At 37.6% G+C, this 21512-nt stretch overlaps 1 long non-coding RNA gene across 1 annotated transcript in view; it reads right to left on the minus strand.

Annotated features, from left to right (window-relative positions):
• LOC123567881 (uncharacterized) overlaps window positions 1-20775 on the minus strand; it is a 97916-nt gene extending 77141 nt beyond the window's left edge. The window contains exons 1-2 of the long non-coding RNA XR_006690979.2: window positions 20632-20775; window positions 19432-19505 (exon numbers count right to left, since the gene is read on the minus strand). This is a non-coding gene — a long non-coding RNA (uncharacterized lncRNA). The remainder of the gene's footprint in view (window positions 1-19431; window positions 19506-20631) is intronic.
• Window positions 20776-21512: the final 737 nt, after the last annotated feature.

The raw sequence follows: 21512 nt of genomic DNA on the forward strand, positions 1-21512 counted from the left end.
AAGGATTTGGGGATTAGGTTAAGGCCAACACATTTGGGAAGTAATAGTGCTGCCACAATTTAATAATAGGCAGCTTTGAGGCACAAAGTGTCAAATAAAACATTGATTCTCATAATAGTAAGCCATAACGGCCAGTCTGATCTTTAACTGTAAAGCATAATAGCTAGTGTTAGCTGAGTAAAGATTGATTATAAAAAGGAAACTCACACTGTAACCAATTTCAGAGAAAAAGAAAGAAGAAATAATGTCGAAACCAAACCGTGTGTGTGTGTGTGTGTGTGTGTGTGTGTGTGTGTGTGTGAGTTAGGTATAGGTATATGTCTATTAATGATAGTGCTTTCAGAATTTACTGATAGATTGTGTGGGGGTCCCTATTAGGCATCTAAGTTGATATGTTGAGTAGTTTTTGAGAATTAAGTGGCGGAATTCAAGCTAGAGATGTAAATTAAAGTTAATAAAATATAGGATACATTTATGGCCCCGAGACTGGATGAGAACTCCCAAATGTGTGAAGACAGTAACAGAGCTTACATGCTAAGGCTTGTGAGAGTTTCGAATTTTATAGATTGAGAAAATAATAAGTAAAAATTAAATTCTAAAAAACTACAATGAAAAATATGAGTAAGAGCTCCTAAGCGTGTTTTACCTTCTTTCAGGTCTCACTGTGTAACAATGATAGAAATATCATTCAAAAAGAAAAAAATCCCTTTTTGAATTTCCGACAGCCATGACTTTGTTGAAATTATGATGTAGAAAGAGGATGACACTAGGATTTACCTAGTTGACCTAGTCAATGACTACATGGCCCTAAACATTACACGAATGTTTTCTAAGATGTATAATAGTCTCCTAATATTCTCTATCTTTGCTGACTTTAATTTCCACAGGCTACCAGAAGAACTTTTCTAAAATGAAACTATTTCTGTGTTTAAAATGCTTCAGTGGTCCTCTCTTGACCTCAGGAGCAGGTCAAACTCTTCATCATAGTACACAACGTTCTTCATCCCATTCCTTTCACCCACCTCCTCCAGCGGTATCTCACCACTTCCCTGCTGGTACTCTGAATTACTTAATATTTCTCCTGATGTTTCATTATCATTTATCAGCAGGCTTCCATATGTGATGTATCTCAACCTAGAAAACTCTTTCTCAACCATATGCATTGACATTTCTGACATCCTTTAGGGGGCCCTCTCTGAACTCTTTATTCTGGGTTAGATACTTTCTCAGTACTCTTCCTGACATCTTTTTCTACTGTAAAATTAAATAATTCAAACTTGAAATTGTTGGAACTTTAAGGCATTTTGAGTTCAGAGAGGATTCTGGCTATGTGGCCTGAGTCACATGGTATGCAGCTAGAACTTCTGTTCTTTCCTATAAATGATTAGGAAAGGCCTTGTGGCAACAGAGATAAGACCCGCCTCGGATCATCATCCCTCCTCATGGAATGTCAAGGCAATCTTCCTTTTATTGTGGCAATCTCTAGCTTATCAAATTGCTATAACCTATGCACTGACCTTGTATGGAAAATGTTGCAACTCCCCCTATATAAATGCAACCTCAACTTATCCACCTAGGAACGATGACCCATTCTTTTAGAGTATGTGTTTTCCAGGTGGTCATCCTCCAGCTTTGCACTCAGATAAACACTATACTTCACATAGTTTCTGAATCTCATTATTTATGTTTGAGACTACTCTGTATTGCAATTACCAGTGTAATGAGATAGAGATTATATCCAGAAAAGTGGTTCTCAACTATTTGTCCCCCAGGGCACATTTGACAATGTCTAGGGACATTTTTGGTTGTCACAGTTGGGGAGATCCTACTGACATCTAACTGCTAGAGGCCAAAGATGCTGGTACACATCCTACAATGCACAAGATTTCCCCTACAACAAAGAATTATTCAGCTCAAATTGGTAATCATGCCAAGATTGAGAAATATTACACTGGAATGAAGAGAGAATCACATGAGCCTTGTTGAGGTTGAAGGTGTGGAGGGGCTGTCCATGGCAGGGAGTAGCTCAGAACCTGAGGGCAGGGAGAGTTAGATAAGGAAGGAAGAGAAGTGTGATAATAAGAGGCCTGGATGGGTGAGAATATAAAGAGAGTGTATCGGCTATGTTGGGGAAGGGAAATGGTGTTTAAAGAAGACATTTAGAGATGTGTTATAGGTGAGCCGCTGTGGGAAGCCCTCTCCCATCTACTCTTGTCTTCTATCTATTGGAACATCCCCTCTCCAGGACTTGTTACACCCTCACCATCCCACAGACTTGTCCAACCTGCCTTATTTTATTGTTATTGTTGTTTTGTTTTAAGCTTTTGGCAGCCTGAGCCTTGGATTTTAGTTTCTGTCTCTAGAGAAAAGCAGACAAGGGATGAGGAAGGTATTTCACTGGCCCAACCAGAAACAGAACTCAGAATCTATGACTCTATTCTCTCCCTTGGACACCCCAAAAGGGAAATGGTTATAAATGCTTTAGATCTATTCAATCATTCTAATCTTAGTGGCATAATACACGTTTTCTATAAATTCTAAAATTTTATTTTGAAAGTAGGACCTTTGGAGATTGCAATGCCTGAAAACAAGTGAATAAATCACCAACGTTGAAACACCAGGCACTGTTGAAGTATACAAGGGAAATATTTGGAAAGTAGAAAGACATTGCAACTTGCAACTATATCCTTCAAATTAATTCTTACTGGGGACTTCCTACCAAGCTGCCGGCAAAACTATGTTATTAAAGGCAGTAATTTATAATCCAATATTATAGGTGGTCTGGAAATAACCCTGATACAATGCATGTTTTTCTGTGTGTCTGTGTGTACACGTGCACACATGTATAGTGGGTTGGAGGCTGACTTATCTGTGTTATAGTTTACATGGTATATATTTATACATAAACACACAGAGACATACACATTCACATGCATATTTTCTCTAACAGCTTGCTTCTAAATTCATGTTTTACTGTGGCTTTTGAACTCAATTGAAACAGCCCAGACTTTTCAGTTACAATAATGGATATTCCATTTTCTCGATGATATCTAAAAAACATACTTAGCATGCTCTAACTTAGCCTTCTTTATCTCTAAAATAGGGCTAAGTCTTTACATTCCATTTAGCCTTTGAAAGGATTAGCTGCTTCAAACCATCACACAGTGACAGGCAAGAAAGGCAACCACACCTACCGCCCTTTTGGTGAGTGTGATTAGGTACAAGTGGGGGCAAAAGTGTGAACTAAAAAATAGAGGAAAAGGATGAGATTTAGTAATATTGATGTCTGTTGCAACTGAGAATTCCCATTTCTAAATAAGAACTCTAAATGGGAACTTCCATAGCCTCCACAAAGAGATAAAAATATTGATATTTATTGCAACATTTTGTAATATAGAAAACTGGGAATAATATTAAATTTCCATTGCTAGAGGAATGGGTATGGAAATTGTAATACATTCATACATAAATGTTCAGACAGCATTTAAAGGAAATGACCTAGATCTAAATATTTAATGTTCAGTAAAATGACATTTTTTTGCAAAGGGAAGAAGTGAAAGAAGTAAGACTGAGATGGTAACGCAAAACAGACTTTAACTGTAGCCCTTTTATTCCTTTAAAAATATAGAGCACGTATTATAAAATATTAAAGTTTCTTATATCTGAATAGCATATTTATTGATCTTGGTATTTTTCCCTGTGATTAGAATCTGCTGGTGTGTGTGCATGCATGTGAGTAAGAAAGAGAGAGAGAGGATTTCCTTGATTTGAGGGAGAACTTCTGAGTTTTGCTAATAATTTTTTCAGACAAAACTTGCTGTTTCCTGAACCTTACTCTAACTTAGAAAAATAAATAGGGTGTTTAAGTCAAGAAACTTGTTATTTGTTTCTTCAATCAATGACTTGAATCAGTCATTAACTGAATTCAATTTACTTCTTCCTTATTATTTGCCTAAATTATAACCTTTTTCTTTAAGTTACTAATAAAAGCAGTATTTATTCTTAAAAAATTAAGCTGTAGATGCACAGTTTTATAGATACGTTTTTTTTTCCATTTCTTCATTTTTAAATATTGTCCTGGGTTTCTGTTTCTGTACATTTGTAGAAGGTTGACTTTAATACTTAGAAATTATAATTATTATCTCATTTCCTTGGGTCTGGAATTAGAATTGCTTGCATTGGTCTTCAGTCTCTGTCTTTTTCTGTGTTTTCTTCAAGATTGCCACTGCTTTAGACCTATTGTGGACTCATTAAGCTTCTTTTCAACAGGCCTAGGATAGTTCCCACACATCTGAGCTTTTAACATCCCCAGGAAGTATTTCTCTTGATGCTCAGCCTTAAGAAACACTGACTGACAGGGTAATTTCCTGTAACTTTTTTTAAAGCACACTTTTTAAAAAAACCATGTTGAATCTTGCTTCTTTCTCTCTAGTTCTCTCCAGTACTTCCTCTGGTAATTTATCCACATAATGCATAAATGCACGTGCCCTTCAAGTGTTAGTGTTAATAATCCCCTTCCCAAAGAAGCCTTCCCTGAACTACCCATTTGAATTAGATTCCTCTATCGTTCACCTGTCCTCATCCTTATGCTCGGTTGACAGCCTTATTTAACACTGACTTTCCTGAGGAAAAAACTATATCTCTATCTGTATATCTCTATCAAGATAGATGATAGAGACAGATAGATAGATGCCAGCTAGCTAAATAGGTAGCTAATAGATAGATAGCGTAGACAGATGAATAATGAATAGAGATGATAGATGACAGATAGATAGATAGACATAGATAGATAGATAGATAGATAGATAGATAGATAGATAGATAGATAGATAGAGATAGATAAATAGTTGGGTAGATGGTTATAGATAGATAAATGAATAGATAGATGATAGATAGATAGATAGATAGATAATAGATAGACAAATAGAAGATAAGTAAATAGATAATCTTTAACCAAATAGTGCTGAATACAGGGTTTGATGCAGAATAAATATTCAACGAACATTGATGTAAAAAAATTGACTCAATGAAAAACAACTCATTAGACTTACTAAAGTACAAGTGTCCTCCAGGGTAGTCAGTATTAGTAGGACAAGTTTGCTCTTATTTCCTGCAAGAGTTACACTTAAAATTCTCAGACTGACATTTCAGCATATTTGGCTAACCCTCATCAATTTGACTTCATGCATAATTACAGACCATGCATATAGTCTAAGAAGGAAAAAATAAAACACCGCTTAGCAAAGTGAAAGGAAACCAACTCTCATTGTTTAACTTTCAGGAAACACTTTTTGGAATAACGGATAATTAAAATAATATTTAGGACCATAGAATCCTATTCACTGATCCTACTTCAAACTTCTGACACTCTCACAAATCTACGTAATTAAAGCTGGGTTTAGAGGAGTTGTCCTCACAAAGACCATGCCCCACATTGTGAAGAGAGTGTTCCATTTGGCTCCCACCCAATCTGTGGACTTTAAAATTGTACCGTACCATTTATTATTCCCGTACCATTTATTACTACTGTACCATGTATTATTTGTTAGCATGCATTTATTCTGGTGCCAGAGACACCTTAAAATTACGACTTTCTGTAGTAAGTTTACATTGCCTATAATAAAAAAGAAAGGAAAATTGACCAACTGAGAAATATTTGCAACATGAATAGCATGCAGGTCTAATTAGGAATAAGAAGTCAAGGAAATTAACAAGAGAGCTTGACAAATGGTCAATAAATACTTAAAAAAATGCAACCTCATTTATGTAAAAATTAAATCAAATAATAAATATTAAATATTATCTATTATTCATTGTTAAAATAACACATGATAGACAACATGGATGAGTTATTTATTATTGGATAAATTATTTATTAATAAATGATAATTAATAATATTTCTTATAATTTGGATAGATAAATTATTTGTTATTGGATGGATGGATTATTTATGAGTATAACAAATCATAAATAAATAATAATAATTAAATATTTCTTATAATTTTGCCAAACTTTAAAGGAAAGTAGAAATTTCATATAATCAATAGAAAGACGTTCTTGTTTATCATTGGGCTAGGTACATTGTTACAAACTTTCTAAAAGACAATTTGTAAATCTCATCCCCTTAAAATGCCCATTCCCTGCTTTCTGTACACATAGAGATATTCAGAAAGTTTACCAAAACAATTATAAGACATTAAGCCTATGAAATGTAATAGTTAACAAAATAATTATTGGATAAATGGCAGAAGGATGCTGTCATAAATAGACAATTCTGTAATAAATTAACTAATTTATAAAAGGTGTGTTTATTATTTGAGGAGAAAATATTTATGACACATATTTTCAAGAAAGAATAGACTTTTTAAGTTGATAACACACATTCAATGTTAACAGTCACTTGCTGCAAAATAATAATAATAATTTTGTATGATGGTTTTATAATTAGTATTTAGCCCAACATCAGAATATGATATCTGGACTTCTTCATTCAGTATAAAGTTCTTTCTAGGGCATCAAAGTGATCCCCTTACATCTGGGTTCAGTGACATGTCTAATTAAACGATTCAAATTTTCTATCTTCATCATTTAAAAGAAAAACATAATTCTACTGTGATCTATCAATTACTTAAAAATGATCAGATATGTTTCTTCTTCCCAGAATTTTAAAATTTTTACATTTTCATCAGAGATTGAATTAAAACAAAGGAAAGTCGTGTTTATAAAACTGTATTTGCATGAAAGGACATTTTATAATTTTCTCCAAAGGCATTCATTGTACTAATCCCATTTATATTACAACTGTGCTCTGATAACTGATGAAAGGATATTATTTACTTATCTGGCTTGATAAAATAATAATATTGAGATGAAAGTGCAATTAAACTAAAATTCAGTAAGACTATCTACTGTGTACCTTTTAAAAATTCATATAAGAAACAAGATATATTTCATTCCCTTTCTGAATTATAACTTTGAGATATGGTAAAATAGCTAAATAACACCTAATCAAGAAATTTGACCTTCATCCTCTCCCTGCTAACATGTATAATCCATAATAAACTTGCTTTCTTTTTAATTCTGTCAAAAATGGACAACCTGAAACTCTAATAAGCTCTTGACCTGTGTTGGCCCTTCCTGCATTTTCATGGAAGGATGATGTAATTCATTATTTCCACTGATATGTTCAGAACTCTTAGCCAGCATCTTTGCTTTTCATTTATTCAATCTATTGTAATCTTTGCTTAATAGAGTGCTGGAGCATGTCAAGATGAACAATTAAATATGATTGTTGTCATTGACAACCAGCAGTTATTGCTAAAAATGTTCCAGGCAGGAATGTGAGCACTGAGGTGTTTAAGTAAAGGAGAAGTTTAAATGAAGTATCTCTTCTAGATAATGACAACTAAACGCTATCATTCAAATAGCACATTTCTCCTTCCACCTATAGAAATCATAACAGAGTTTCTTTTTTGCTTTCCATACTCCCAGCCACAGGGAATTAATTCTTTAACTGGTCAGACTTTTGACTAAGAGTGTGATCTCTAATTATATGGCTTGTTTGTTGGAGCAAGATGGAGTTCAGGTAGGGGCAATCATCCCTGAATAGGGCAAAATGGATTATTTTAATTCAAGACATGCTCTTGAAATGGATTAAAATAACAAAAGATGATCCCTATGTAAGCACAGAGAGAAAGACAATAATTTAATAATTTGAATAATGAGAAAATAAAATGAGATTGTTAGAATTTCCACAACAAAAAGAAAAATATCTCCCAGAAATGTTCCCTTTTGCCTCAATGATGTATCTAAAATGGGTGTGATATTATCAGATCTCACAGTCAACACCCACTGTGTGTATGTGTTTGTGTGCACATAGAAAGGGTCAAAGGAGATGGTATCCGGTGAACAAACAGTTGGTATAACTAAGTAAATAAATGCCCTTTGGTGAAGTCATTGAAGCTGCTGAAACGTGTAGTTGTGCTTTCCCTAATCCCTACAATAGGAGTACTAATTAAATTTCCCCATATGGAGATAGACATGTTTCAAGATGGAAATTTCTCAAGGATAACTCAAGAGCAATATCCTGGAGGAATTTGCATGGGGTGGATATAAGTATCTAACTGTTTTCAGAAAAGAAAAAAAGAGTGGCCACACAGAGGGTCTGGTGAGTTTTCACTGATACTGCAGAGATGGCCATGCAAGGGGCAGGCCACAAACTGGACTGGCCACAAAAGTGCATTGAGGCCCAAAGAGTGAACAGAGAGAATAAGGCTGAGCAAGGAAAGGGAGAGAGAATGTGTCTCCTCATCCCCACTGTCCCAAATCCTTGATGAGATGGGATGTCACACTCAGGAGATAAATGTCAAATCTCTGATTGGGTCATGTAAGAGGTCACCCTCCAGCATTAGCTAACTGAGTTTTTAGTATTTTTATCTGGTGATCACATGGCAAGTCCAGCCCTTTTGCTTATCTTTTTTTCTTTCTCTCTTCCTCCCCCTCCTCCTCTCTGGTAAAAGCTCTTTCAAATATGACAGTTTGGCAGAGGGCTCATCATAAGTTAATAAGAGTGAACATGAAGGTGAAAGGCGGCCCAGCAAGTTTTGGGACTCCCGTGTGCTGTAGCTCAATGTAGCAGAGATCAGTATGATCATCTCGTTTGGCTCCATTTGCTTCATGTGTCTTTCTTTGGTAGCTGTCTCACCCGGAAAAGAGGTGGTTACCGTTTGGTACAGGATTCTGGCCTCTCTGAGTTCTCTGCTGTAATGCCCTGAAATGGTAGCACATATGCTACGCTTCTTCTAACACTTGTCGTTCCTCTTCAGAAGTCTCTTTTAGCCTCTCCCAACCAACACAAAAAGGCAGAAAGACTCAGAGATGATATTTTTCCTGGATATGTGTCATGATGCATCTTCCCACCAGTACACTCTGTTAAAGATTGAGGAAAAGCATTGCTTGCGCTCCATTATACAGTTGAATGGTTAGAGGAGTGCCTGAGCCACTCTTACTTCCTTAATCCCTTCTAGGTCTCTTATCCAGGATTTTTCCTAGATAGTTCTTCAAATTAATTGTATTTCAGCCTACCTAAGCGTACCAGTAGTTGAATTATCAACAACCTATTAGTAACTGCCTAGTAACTGAATAGGTATACTAGAATTTTATTTTCTTGGCTGTGCAATATTTCTTTGAAACTTTAAACCCCATCCCAACCCACCAAACCTTGTGAGCAAATCCTAGAAACTGGTGAATAGACTTGCATTCACACTTCTCGCACGTTTCGTCTTTGCATGCTCAAGGAAGAGATGGAGGCGTTTTCAATCTATCTTCAAAGAACAAAGTAGTAGCATACTTTACACTCCCTTCCACACACACATACTCATACACACACACAATCCCTTATTCAATTAATCCACATTTATCACATCTTTTTTTGAGGATCAGATCAATGACTAGAACTGTACACAGTCATTCATTTGCACAGGTCTCATGGTTCCTGTCAGTGATAATCGATCTGTGGCTGAGTCCAGAAACCCCAGTTCCCACTACCAGGAAGAGGCTTCATTCTGCTTGGAACTCTTATTTGCCACTATCATTGCACTTCCTTAAGAAGTACCTTTCTTGGAGGCCGGGCGTGGTGGCTGACGCCTGTAATCCCAGCACTTTGGGAAGCCGAGTCAGGCAGATCACCTGAGGTCAGCAGTTCGAGACCAACCTGGAAAATATGGTGAAACCCTGTCTCTAATAAAAGCACAAAAATTAGACAGTCGTGGTGGTGGGCACCCGTAGTCCAAGCTACTTCAAGAGGCTGAGGCAGGAGAATTGCTTGAACCTGGCAGGCAGAGGTTGCAGTGAGCTGAGGTTGCACCACTGCACTCCAGCCTGGGTGAAAGAGAGAGACTCTGTCCCCATCCACCAAAAAGAGTACCTTTCTCTTCTTCTGAAATAAATTATAAAGACTTTTAGGGCAGGGAAAATATTTTGTTTTTAATACTACCCTTAAAATGCTTTGTCTATAGGAGCTGTGGAAAATATTTGTTGAATAAATGATTGACAGATGACAAAGTATGTAAGTATAGGCAGCTATCAATTACCTCAAGGCTGATTATCCCACACTTAGAATTTCTATTGGCATTTTTATATACTTTCATTCCAAAGTTTATTTTTATTATTTCGTGTACAGAATAGTAATTTATATGTGGAAGAAAACCCATAAAGAGTTTTAATTGGTTGTTTACTAGTTTTCTTCAAAAATGTATTCTCTCATGTATTCTATGGAATGCTACTTGACTGGCAAGGGAAAATCTTTTAAAGTAAAATAATAAATTAAATCACGGAACTAATGGGCCAGAAAAACTAAAACTAAATAAATACATAAATGAATAAAATAAGATGAAATAGTTAAAATAGTAGAAATAAAATTGAGAGAGAGGAGAGCTCTACTTTGACATGAGCTTTGCATTAATCTTTGAGAAAGCTTGCCATTTCTAAAATAAAATAATTCCAACAAGTGAAGTTGAGGAAGCAGAAGGAAGTTTTATATAATGAAGTTAAGTTTCAACTTAGACTCCTTTAAAAATTAAATGTTTGAAATTCTCAGGATCTCTCACACGCTTGTTAATTAATAAATGCCAAACATATCCCTCAATCCAAAATAAAGAATTAATTCCCCTTCTGAATACCAGGACTGCCCGCTAGCCGGACTGTAGAAACAAAACTGTGTACTTTCTCCACTGTCAGTGGTCTTTCCTGAATCACTGGCTTGCCTGGAAAGGCTCAGCAGAGGATAAGTGAGAAGATCAGGACTCCCAAACAAGACAAGAGACTCCACACCAGAGAGAGGGCCTAGAGTTACCCACATAAGAAGAAGCTCTTGCTAAGAAAAGCACCTGTGTGCATACGTAGGCTCATCTCTTAAGCGCAGGAAGGACTTGTGTGCTGCAGAAATTATTTTGGTGGCAGCTTTTAAGTTACAGTATTCCAGTGCACATTTGCATTTTAGTTTCAGCGTGTTTGCTTATCTCTAACCACGAGCTTATGCACTATAATTGTATGCAAGAACACGAGGTGAAATAGGCTTTTAAAATTAGATACACAAATGTGTATCGGTCAGGACCCCAGTCTAAAACACATGGCACGCTCAGTTAGTTGGGATTTTTCTTTCTTTTTTTTTTAATTTAAAATTTTATTGTGAATTAAATTTAGACCTACAGAAAAGTTGCAAAAATGTTATGTAGAGTGTCCATACTTCACTCACCTTCCCCTTATGTTAACACCTTACAATGTACATTTGTTGATACCAGGAGATAAGCATTCTTAGAATACCATTAACTAAATTACAGACTTTATTCAAATCTTACCAGGTTTTAAACCAAATTTTCACCATGAATCTATTTCTGTTTCAGGATCCAAATCAGGATCCCACACTGCATTCAGTAGTCACGTCTCCTCAGTCTCTTCCTATTTGTAAGTCCCTCAATCTCCCTTTAACTTTCATGACCTTGACACTTTTATTTCCTTTGAGACAGAGTCTCACTCTGTTGCCCAGGCTGGAGTGCAGTGGCGCAATCTCGGCTCACTGCAACCTCTGCCTCCCAGGTTCAAGTGATTCTCCTGTCTCAGCCTCCTGAGTAGCTGGGACTTCAGGCATGTGTCACTATGCCCGGACAATTTTCTTTTTTTTTTTGTATTTTTAGTAGAGACAGGGCTCCATTGTGTTAGCCAGGATGTGGGCAAGGGATTTTTCAAAGAAGCTTCTTAATGAGGGGAGCGTTTACCAAGGTGTGGGAAGAGGTAGCAACCTACAAGGGATATGTAGACACCTAGCGGCCAGCAAGAGTGAAGAGCCTTTTCCACTCCTAGGCCTGATGGAACAAATGGACGCAATGGTGTTACCGGAGCTTAGTTAAGAGCTTAGTTAAGAGCATGGAATAAGGTGGCCCTCAGGGCTGTAGTGCCAGTGCTGTAGACACTGTCAGACCTGAACTCAAGCCGGGGTAGGGTGGGAGGATTAAATGCCCTGATCTTTCTATTTCTCATCCTCTGATCTCTCTCTGATGCTTTATACCAGCAAAATTGAAAGTGGGGAGGGAATGCAGTTGATGCCCCCCATGGAAATCAGCCTTCTGGACACAGAAGAGAATATGCTGGAGAATAAAAATGCAAGGCAAATGCTGAGTTACCAACACCACAGGAAGGGAGGCATTTATCTCATTAAATATTGTACAGAAAACCGAAGTTACATTCGCTGTATACTTTCAGCATTTTCCTCCTGAAAGATAAGTTGAGACCAGAATTCAAGTTTTGAATCTGCTGAGTTTGTTAAAAGCCGTTGAAATTGTCCTTTCAATCTTCTATCCCTTAATCCACAATAATATTTTTACTTACCTTTTTCTATGTAAAACAGTTTGTTTAGATATACATGATAATAGTTTCAATAAACTGTGCCTTCTTCAGGGTAGGACACAGTGTGCATTCAGGACTTCCTAATGGTCTTTTGAATATGTGGTGAGTCTTACAGTAATAAGAAACTACAATGGAAACTTTGTATATTTTTGGCCTATGAACTTCAGGAACTTAAGTTTAAACCTTACTCTGGGAAACTTCCTTGTTGAAGAGTGAAACTCTGTGTTTGGAGTTTAAGAAGTTGGGTTCTATTTTCAACACATCCATTAATGGGCCCTTTTGAAGTTCTATAGATTTCCAAATAGTGTTTTAAAAGGTAATTTGGGTTGAAGTTATGAGTAGGCAAACACAGTAGAGTGTTCTCTTTCATGTAGTTTTCTATTCATCTACAAATGGCTTTGGTCTGCAATTTGCCTTTGGAAAATGCATGCAATTTGCTTTGATAAACTTACAATTTCAGCTTCATGCTGCTCTTTTGGGGGAAATCATAAGACTCCTATAAGAGCTGGTAAACAGAGCTGCAACTTGTCAAAAGTACTAGCATTTGAAAAATTAGAATTACAGTAATTGGATACATCTATTTTTAAAGGCGCCTGTGAAAATAATCTCCTAACACTATTTAACTCAAAAGGTTTTAATGTCTCAGTTCTGGTGCTCCTGGTCTACCATGCAGAGCCAAATATATATCCAAGACAGAGAAACAGGGAACTCCTGGAGAAAATCTGAAGAGAATAATCAGCAGCCTGCACCTGGGGGTTGTGGAGGGTGATTCACAGTAAAGGAGTCACACGGTGCCTAAACGCCACCTTGACATTCCTAAAATAGTGAGAATAAGACATGATGAACATAGCAATGGGGTGATCATTTTCCTTCCCATGTCTAACTTTGTTTGTTTCATATTTCTTTCATTTGGAGCTTCCTCTTAAAAATACACAGATTTTAAATATATTTTACTACTTAATGGTAGATTATAAAATACTAAAAATCTTTTCACATCGTCCCTTGATGTAGTTTTCTTGATTATTCTTGTCTATATAGTTTTTTTTTTTATATTAGTAGTGCTGAAGCAAGGTATAGCACACCCAAAAATTAAAACAAGACAGAAAATTTCAAGAGACACTTGATTGTATTAAATCTGAGTACCAGAATCTTCACAGGTAGGAGACTTCTGGCTCAAGCACATTGAATAAAGCCATTTTTTTTGACTTCTCATTCCATAAAACTTGCTAAAATCTATAAAAGCAACAAGAAAATATCAAGAAGAAAGCCCCACCTTCATCACTAACAAGAGTATGCCCCAACTCCAAATTTCACACTTGGAAGAATATTTGCCAAATACAGTTATATTGAGGACAAATGAGGTAGGAGGCTGAAAGATAGGTAGTCTTAACTCAGACCTTAGGTAGGATTTAGATCTCCCTGAAAGTGAAGCTCATGGTGCTCAAATAGCCATGTAACGCTGCAAGGAGGGGTGAGGGGTACCAAGGAAAAGTGGGGAATGTCCACATACAAGACTCCTTTTCAAAACAGATGGAGATGAAGGAGGAAGCACTCTCACTCGTCCTTGTCTTATTACCAGCCAACCTTCTGGCTGAGAAACTGTTGTAAATGAAGTTGGGAAGAGGAAAAATGAGAAAGTAGATGTCATAAGATCCTAACAGAGAGAACTAGTGACTTAAAGAACATTATTGTGAAACACACGGATCCCCTGGGTGTGCCATCTAAAGAGACTCGTTTCAGGCGTACGTGATACCCCTTCCAACTCCAGTCTTCAGACACCTCTAGTTAGTTATCTATCTTTCTGCCAATCTGCCTCCAGGTCTATCTCTGCATCCACAGGTCCATCTACATGTGTATCAAATACTAACCATGACTAATTCCCCTTCATTAGACTGGGATTCATTTTTGCTTTCTAAGTTTTTCTTTCCTTGCATCCTCTATATTGCTTAAATTTATAAGTACAAATAAATCACTTTATAAAATAAAATGTCAAATAAGGAATGAAGCAAACCAGGTTTTTATAAAAGAAAATTCATGTAGGCCAGCTGCGATGGCTCTTGCCTGTAATCCCAACATTTTGGGAGGCTGAGGCGGGTGCATCACCTGAGGTCAGGAGTTCAAGGCCAGCCTGGCTAACATGGTGAAACCCCATCTCTACTAAAAACACAAAAATTAGCTGAGCATGGTAGCAGACTCCTGTAGTCAAAGCTACTCAGGAGGCTGAGACAGGAAAATCGCTTGAACTGGGAGACCGAGATTCCAATGAGCCGAGATCATGCCATTGCCCTCCAGCCTGGGCTGTCTCAAAAAAACAGAGTGAGATTCTGTCTCAAAAAAAAAAAAAAGTCATTCATTAATGACTTAACAAAAAATTGTTGATGACTGAAGTCACAATTTTATCATAATTTCATAATTTTTAAATATACTAAATATATGTTATATATACATATATATATATGTGTGTGTGTGTGTATATACATATACATATACACACACACACACAAACATTTATAGATACAGAGAGAGGTTCCTCTTCCCAGGGTGCTGAAGTCATGATTTCTGTGCTCATTTAGCCCAGATTCTCCTCATGCTTCAAATTCTGATCCATCACACTGTGATGTTTCCAGTTGGATCCAGAGTCCTGACTGGTAAAGCTTTCCTAGTGTTTGGTGTGCTGTGTCTCTTGTACTTCCCATGGGGTAGGATACAACTACAAAATGGGTCTCCAGATTTATTAGGTTAAACATGTATTCCCTCAATGGTACTGTAACCATTCCACTTCAAAAGTAAACTTTATCTTCATTGTTTAGTATCACTCAAGCCCAGTACTGAGGAAATAACATTACAACTGAATCTGTGCCTGCGCCACAAATTTCCATCAGTAATTTCCCCTTAACTCATAGAATAGTAGATTGTGTGAGTGTAAAGGGAAAGGTGAGAGGAATGGGCTAACACTATTAAGCAGTCTTTTAAACACTTTTCATGTCACCTTTTACTTAATAATAAAAATAGCCTTTTTGATATAGGTATTATTGCCCGAATTTAATAGATTAAAAATATTAAAACTTAAATAATCAAATAACTTGCACAAGAAGCCCTAGATACGCAGAGTGAGCCTAAGATTATAATAGAGACCAAAGACCCCGAAATCTTACTGCCTTCACCACACTGTGCTACACCAGCCAAGAATATTTTGTTTAACTCTTCATCTAACCCATCAGGAAGCCAAGACCTAGAGGGGATAAGGGCCTTACCCAAGTTCACATGACCAATTAGGGCTGGCACTGAACTGGGCCTCTGGAATCTTGTCTCAGTGATTTTCCGTGCCCAAGGTTGCCTATTCCCCAGAGAAGGCATAGCTAGTGCAGCCTGAAGCATTCCCCACCACAGATCAAGTGCTTTTACTGAGCCAGAAGGCTTCCCTGTTGCTGGTGTCTCACTCACTCCCTTTGGACCACTGCTCTGTCTTTTTTGTCCGTAGGTCATTCTTGTTCTTCTCTATCCATACAGTTCCTGAGTACTGTAGTCACACGCAGCTACTAGATTTCTTTTGAGAATCTCACCAGTGCTGCCCAGTAATTGAAGACAGGTGAGAATTAACAATCTTTCATTATTTAGCTTCCAGGAAATTATACAATTAAGCCCAAGACTGAATTATGCTACACATGTACACAATTTAGGAGTAAGCATGCAGCCTTAATAAAATCGCACTATTCTGTTTTGAGGTTCTGAAAACGCGTTGCATGGAAAGTTCTTTGAAAACAATTGTTACAATATTCTCCTTATGTATTTCAGCAAATCATCTCTTGGAATACTGTGACCAATAATCTTCTAAAGCAACATCACAGCACAAGATTATTTATGCATTGAACCTCCCATGTTATCTCTAAGGGTATATAGTGAAATAGACACTAGATTTTAATGTTTGTTCCTTTAAAATCAGAGTGTTTTCAAAATGTTTTACCTAATCCACACACATTGCATATCAAAAATGCACAAAAATGTAAGCACATTTCTAATGTTCATTATTGCTAATCAACAACCTTTCTAATATCTGTCAACCTTTATGCTTAATTAGTATAGCTTCTGATAGTATTTAGTAAGAAAGGAAGTGAAACAACTTGTAGTAGCCAGCCCTGGAGTATGGATTTTCTGATTAAAAGCTAGCAGATCTGTGCTCACTTCAGCAACACATATACAAAAAAAAAAAGGAAAAGAAAAATGGAGCAGATCTCCTTGACATGCGATTGAAAAATGGAGCAGATCTCCTTGATGTGCAATATATGTATGTACACAATATGGCCTAGGATGAAGTAGTTAAAGTAAATTTCTACTGACAGACTATGGACTCACCATTTCCCTTGACTTGTGATCACTTTGTTCACTTACCTGCCTCTTGTCTGACTTGTTTCTGGGATCATCCTTCATTCTGATCTGTAATACAGGTGCTTTCCCAGGACTCTGATCTCAACACTGTACATGCCCCTAATTTGTCCTGACTACCACCAGCTGGGCCTAGGGCTACGGCCCTGGAGAATTGCTGGATTTGCTTGGCCCTGCTTCTTCCCAGCCTCTGTTGTTCACTTTCAGCTATGGCAAGCACTTTGCATCCCAAGGGTCTGCATTTTTCTGTCTATTCAGGGCAATAAAGCACCAGACATCAGCCAGGTCTCTAATATCTGCACTTCTCTCTGTTCAGGTGCAAAACCAGCTTCTAAGGGGAGATCAAGAGTACAAGTTCGTTCAGCTCTTCTTATAATGTGGGCTTCAGTGGAAGTTCCCCTCTCTGACTTTATCATCACCCCCAAACCTCACATCACCACCTCCTTTGCTCTCTTTTGTGAAAGTGAAATTGGGAGCAGTCAATGCTCTGATCTAGTCGTCACCTCTGAATGTAAAAACATAATTCTCAAGATGCAGAATGAAAGATGTAAGGTGGCACTCAGACTGAGTGAAAATGTGCACCAAATAGCAATGATTCAGTTTTCAAGAAGGAAAGTTTAAGCATCAGCAAATAAAGACAGACCACTCTTCAGGACCAACAAGCTCCTGCAGCTGAGCTGAGAGATCAGCCAGACAAGTGAGTGAGCAGGGAGAAGAAGCCCCACCTTTCTAAGCAGCAGCCTCAACACAGCGCATCGTGACTGTGACTGTGAAGCCTACTCGGCCGCACCTTTTGGTTTTTCAGAAGACGCACGTCATCAAAGCTTTCGATGTGAATCTCATTACTATACAGTCATTTTTAAACAATTTCAATTACAAAAAAAGTTGTGCAAACAAAAGATTGCTGTTGGTCTGTATTCCCTGGCATAGCTGGATTTTTGGAATTCTTGGAGAATCTTAGGTCAGTGACAAGGGTTGAGACATCCTAACCATGGGGGCAGAGCTATAAGCCTCTCTAATTAGGCAACACAAAATTTCTCATAAGATGTGGAACTAAAACTGTTTTATATAAAATCTTTTAAGAATAGTTAGCTTTTTCTAAAAAAAAAAAAAAACTACTCTATGAAAGACAAAATAGAAGGCACTTCATTTATGATATCTAATTAAAACCACATAGCAACCTAACAGATAGACTTTAGTATTTCTGTTTTACAGATAAACTGAGAAACCCTGAGAGGTAAGTGTCAGGAGTTTTCTCACACCAACAACAAATTCCCCAGGGCTCTGACACCAACTGAGTACCCAAAAATTCAATTTAATTCTGATGCTGTCTACCTGGACTAAGCATCAGATGCCACAAATTAAAGGGCTCTGTCCCATAGGACTGTCCCCACTTCCAACACCAGTTGCAGTCCTGGGCCACCTAATACTTCTATAAATATATTTATATATTTTATAAATATAATACTGACTATAAATCTGGGGTTCCTATGATTCTCTCCTGTTTATTTAGTTCCATGTACTGGTTTATTGTAAAGGGTACAACTCAGAAACAGCCAAATGGAATAGATTCATAAGGCAAGCCATAGCACAGTGGGTGACACAGAGCTCCCATGCCCTCTCTAGGTAGGACATCTCTAAATGTGCCACCTCTGAACAAATTGACCTGCTCACGAACCCCAAAATGTTTCCAAATCTCATTGCTCAAGACTTTTTATAGAGCGTAATCTCCAGCTGTCTCATCCTATTTTCTGGAGGTCAGTGGCCACACAGGGCTGGAAGTTCCAATCTCCTAAATACTTAGTCTTTCTGATACCCACTCCCATCCAGAGGTTATCTAAAGGCTCCACCTGAAGTCACATATCAGCATAAACTCAGGTGTGATGGAAACAGCTTCATTATGAATAACAAAAGATATTTCTATCACTCAGGAAATTCCAAAGGTTCTAGGAATTGTGTGCCAGGAATTCAGAACAAAGACCAAATATATCTGTGTCTTATACCACAGTAAATGACTTTTCCGACATGATACAAATATGCTGTACTATAATTTCAACAAAGATGAATTTGGGTTTATGGTCTCAACCCAAAGATTGACTCACTAACCTAGTTATTAAAGTAATATTTGCCATTGATATTTTCTCAATCAATCCTTACTACCATGCTCCAACATCTGCCCATTTCACTATGATTCCACAGAGGTCTTTAGATATTCCAATCAGGCCTGAACTGGAAGGAAGGAATATGATGATAAAACCATTGTTTTGATTACCCCGGCTGAATCTACACATATGAAAAGTTGGGAGAGGTCATTTCCATTTTGTCCCTTTGATAGGAATCTTTCTTTTTCTCACTGGGACCTAGTGTGAAATGGTGTCTGGTTTATTTACTTACTTTAATGTGAGCCTATCCAAATGTCGGAGTGTTCCCGAAGGCGGGAAGGATTCCTAAGGGCTCAGTCACTTGAATGAATTCAAGAATCTTTGTGTTAAAGTGTTGATGAAGTGACCAGCATTTCTGTCTCACAGAAATAGACAACTTTGAAAAGAGAGGAAAAAGTCAACATTGAAACCAGAGTACTGAATTTTCAATGGTGCTGTTTCAGTCACCCTTGGGAAACATGTTTTAGGGAGGCCACACTTTACCTGGACATCCAAATCATTTCAGTGGGGCTGGGGTAGGGGTGTCCTTCTTGCGTCCAGTGATGCTGCTACCTCACCTAGTAGAAAAGAGGAAGCAAAGGGAGTGTAAGAGAACATTCTGAGCACAAGATGGGGACTCTGGTGTTTTTAAAGAGAACTGAGTATGCCGTGTGATTTCCTAGAAAGATAATTTGAATATGAGTCACAGGAACTGGGTTCCAGCTCAAGTTCTTCTCATGAGCTACTATATGATCTTTCATAAGTATGCAGTTTCTCTCTATTCAGTGACATAATTATAATAGCTACATTGATTGAAATAACAACAACAATTTTCCTATCACTTTGCATGTGTTATCTTATTAATCTTAATGATAACCATGAAAATTCTCCTTCTCTCTATTTTATGAGGAATACTGCCCTAGAATTAAACAAATGCTAACTACAAATCCATAATCTTTCCAAACATTCAGCTGCCCATTAAGTGTAGTCCAATTCTTCAGGTTATTCTGTCAACAAAAAGAGTCAAACTGTAAAATATTTGAAGAGATTTATTCTGAGTCAAATATGAGTGACTATGGCCCATGACACAGCAGCCCTCAGGAGGTTCTGAGAACACGTCCAAGGTGGTCAGGGTACAGCTTGGTTTCATACATTTTAGAGAGGCATGAGATATAAATCAAATACATTTAAAAAATACATTTGTTTTTTCTAGAAAGGCAGGACAGCTCAAAGCAGGGTAGGGGAGTCGGGGGAGGCTTCCCAGCTATAGGTGAATTCAAACATTTTCTGGTTGACAATTGGTTGAGTTTGTCTAAAGACTTGGGATCCATAGGAAGGGAATGTTCAGGTTAAGATAAAAGACTGTGGAGGCAAAAGTTTTTTTGAAGTCTTATAGTAGCTGCCTTTAGAGACAATAGATGACAAATTGCTTCCTATTCAAATCATAGTTAATCTTAAAGAGGTTTCTTTAGGATTGGAAGCATCCAGAAGAAAAAGATCTAGCTATGTTAATAGAGATTCTTTACAGATGAAAAATTTTCCTCCACAAAGAACAGGTTTGCAGGGCCATTTCAAAATATGGCAAAGAAGTAAGTTTTGTGGTAAAATATTTTGATTTTTCTTCCTTGTCTTGTAATTTATGCCAGGTTGGAAAGTAAGTCACAATATATAGAGTTAAATAAAACCCGTAGGATGAGAACTTACGATTTGTAGGGCATGACTCCCCAGGCCACTTAAATAGGAATTTGGGCAAGATTTTTAAAAATCAGAGCGTAGTCCTTAATTCTCTTTCCTCCTTCATCTTCACAAAGTTCATTTTGTTAGTAGCAGCGAATCTGGCGGATCTGCAGCAACTTGATTCTTGCTTCATCGGGAAAGAATTCAGCTGAGGGGCATAGGGCAGAGGGAAAGACTGAGTCAAGTTTTAGATAGGAACGAAAGGAAGCATACTTGGAAGGGGGCCAAGTGGGTGATGAGGAGATCCAAGTGTGCTGTTTGGCCCTTGACTTGGGGTTTTATACATTGGCTAGGTTCCAGAGTTTGCATTTCTCCTCCCTTGATTTTTCCTTGGGAGGGGCTGTCGGCATGTTCAGTGGCCTGCCAGCATGTGGGAGGGGCCACATGCACAGTGATTTACTGACTTTGTGTGCATGCTCACTTGAGGCATTCTTCCTTTACCAGCTGAGTGTTGCTAGAGGAAGGTCATATACCAGTTAAACTCCGCCATTTTGCCTCTTAGTGCACGTGCCTGAGCATACTTGCCCAACTCCTGAGATCTTATCAGGAAGCAGCTGATCACCAGCTTCAAGTGCTTTCTGTCTATTGGGAGACGGACTTTCTTTAGCACTGACTGTGACCAATTTTTATTTTAGAGAGACAGTTTAACAACTGCCTGAACATCACCTGATGGTCACTTGACGTTCCTGGGCTGGAAGGCAGCTCTCCTGCCCTGCTCATGTCTGTCTAACTATCTAACAATTTCATTTCCACTATTTTTTTTTCCCCTGAGAGTTATTATGATGTTATGAAATGAATGAATAAGAGCAGTTTGATAAAACACATAGTAAATATCTACTATTTTCATT

The sequence above is a fragment of the Macaca fascicularis genome, chromosome 12, assembly GCF_037993035.2.
Source record: "Macaca fascicularis isolate 582-1 chromosome 12, T2T-MFA8v1.1".
NCBI lineage: Eukaryota > Metazoa > Chordata > Mammalia > Primates > Cercopithecidae > Macaca > Macaca fascicularis.